The sequence below is a fragment of the Sceloporus undulatus genome, chromosome 4 (genome assembly GCF_019175285.1).
Source record: "Sceloporus undulatus isolate JIND9_A2432 ecotype Alabama chromosome 4, SceUnd_v1.1, whole genome shotgun sequence".
Lineage (NCBI taxonomy): Eukaryota > Metazoa > Chordata > Lepidosauria > Squamata > Phrynosomatidae > Sceloporus > Sceloporus undulatus.
The window spans coordinates 105,138,888-105,140,765 of record NC_056525.1 but is presented as its reverse complement, the minus strand read 5'-3'; the positions used below and the strand labels follow the sequence as shown (position 1 = coordinate 105,140,765).

The window sequence follows — 1,878 nt, the reverse complement described above, 5'->3', positions numbered from 1 at the left end:
TAAACAGGGCCTATATCCCTCTGCTGGGATGTCGAAATAATGAGAGACCCCACTATCACATCCCCCATTACAGATCTAGCTAAATAATCTTGCTAAAATTGCAAACAAATAAATAAATAAAAAATTCATAACCACAGATTATTACATTTACAGATCTTTTTTAATTGCTCAAAAATCCATAAATAGTTTCCAGTCTTTCAGAAAATTGTCTGTTGACTTAACCTTTAAAACCTCTTTGGAGGTCTTTAAGCAGAGGCTGGATATCATGGCCATCTGTTGGGAATGCTTTGGAGTTCCTGCATGGCAGAATGGGGTTGGACTGGATGGCCCTTGCGGTCTCTTCCAACTCTATGATTCATTGGTTCCAAACACACTGCGGAAACAATCCAGTTTGAGACGACTTTAACTGCCCTTGCTCAATGCTAGGGAGACCTGGGAATTGTAGTTCATTGTGGCTGCAGAGATCTCTGACAGAAAAGGCTAAATGTCTCACAAAACGACAACTCCCAGAATTCCATAGCATTATCTCTGGATTATTTCTGCAGTGTGTTTTGGACCATAGGGACCCTACCTAAGGCAAATTTATCATGGGGTTTTCTTGGCAAGCTTTATTTCAGAGGGGGTTTGCCTTCCTCTTCGTCTGAGGAGAGCACTGTTTATGGTCAGAAGAAAGCAACCAGTGCAAAGTACCCCTTCTCTGTCAGAGAGAGAGAGAGAGCTCTGGGTCCACAACAAACTACAATTCCACTCAGGGTGCTACTTGGCTTTCCTCTGGCCAATAAGCAGTCAGTCAGTTTCCTCATTTGGTGCCAGCACTCTAGTTGGAGTGAGCTGTTCAGGACGCATATACACTGTAGGAACAATCCAGTTTGATACTGCTTTAACATCCATGGCTCCATGCTATGGAATTCTGGGAAATGTAGTTTGTTGTGACACCACAGCTCTCTGACAGAGAAGGCTAAGTGTCTCACAAAGCTACAGTTCCCAGAATTCCCTAGACTTGAGTCATGGCAGTTGCCAAACTGTGTTTTTTTTTAGGGGGGGGTGTTGGTAGTGCTGGCACTTTATCTGAGGGCTCACATTAAGCAGCCATGACCATGACAGAAAAAACAGTAACTTAAAAAAAGGGAGGGGGGCAAAGGCGGCTAAGCTAGCGGGCCGCCTCTGCGCATGCGCGGTGGGCGTTGGGGAAAAAAGGGCGGAGCGAGAGATACTGTATTTGTAGAGAGAAAGGGGAATGAGGGGGGAATCCGGATGGGGAAAGAAAAGGTGGCGCGATGACGTCACGACGCTTCACGTAAGGTTGCTCCTCAGCAGCCTCACCCCACCTTCGGTGTGACGCGTGACGCACGCCTTGGCGAGCTGGTGGTGAGTTTTCCGTTAGGGCTGCTTGTTGTTACAGTTATTGGAGAGAGGGAGGGAGGGGGGTTAGTGCGGCGGAGGGAGGGCGTCTCGCGACCGAGCGGCGGGGATGCGCGCGCACTCTCTCACGCGCGCGCTCTGGGCATAAAGGGAGGGAGGGAGGGAGGGGGCTCCTCCTCCTCTTGGGCTTCTTCTTCTTCTTCTTCTGTCGCATCAGGGATAAAAAACATGGCGGCCGCCGCCAGTGCGGCAAAGGGGGGCTCTCTTTGACCAGGGTGAGTGGCACGTAACGCAAGGGAAGGCTTGGGCCTAGCTGGGCGGAAGGAAGGAAAGGGAACCCGGGACCCACACAAAGAGCGGAGGAGGAGGAGGAGGAGGGCTTTTTGTTCTGGGGAGAAGCCGCTGGACCTCCCAGGGAGGGAGGAAGGGAGGAAGGGGGAGGCCATTCGGCACCGGCTCCAAGGGACCCCGAGGTTATGACTGCCATGTCTTAGTATTGTTATTGTTATGCCTCTT

General features: G+C 50.3%; 1 protein-coding gene across 8 annotated transcripts in view; it reads left to right on the top strand.

Moving 5' to 3' along the window:
• The first annotated feature begins 1,218 nt into the window (after positions 1-1,218).
• Positions 1,219-1,878, top strand: part of ZNF644 (zinc finger protein 644) — a 61,829-nt gene continuing 61,169 nt past the window's right edge. For 6 of the 8 annotated variants that reach the window (XM_042461788.1, XM_042461792.1, XM_042461791.1 and 3 more), the window contains exon 1: positions 1,545-1,637. The gene's annotated coding sequence lies outside the window, so the exon portion shown is untranslated. Of the gene's footprint in view, positions 1,369-1,544; positions 1,638-1,878 lie in introns of those variants that run through there. The other 2 variants (XM_042461787.1, XM_042461786.1) reach the window with 1 other exon arrangement.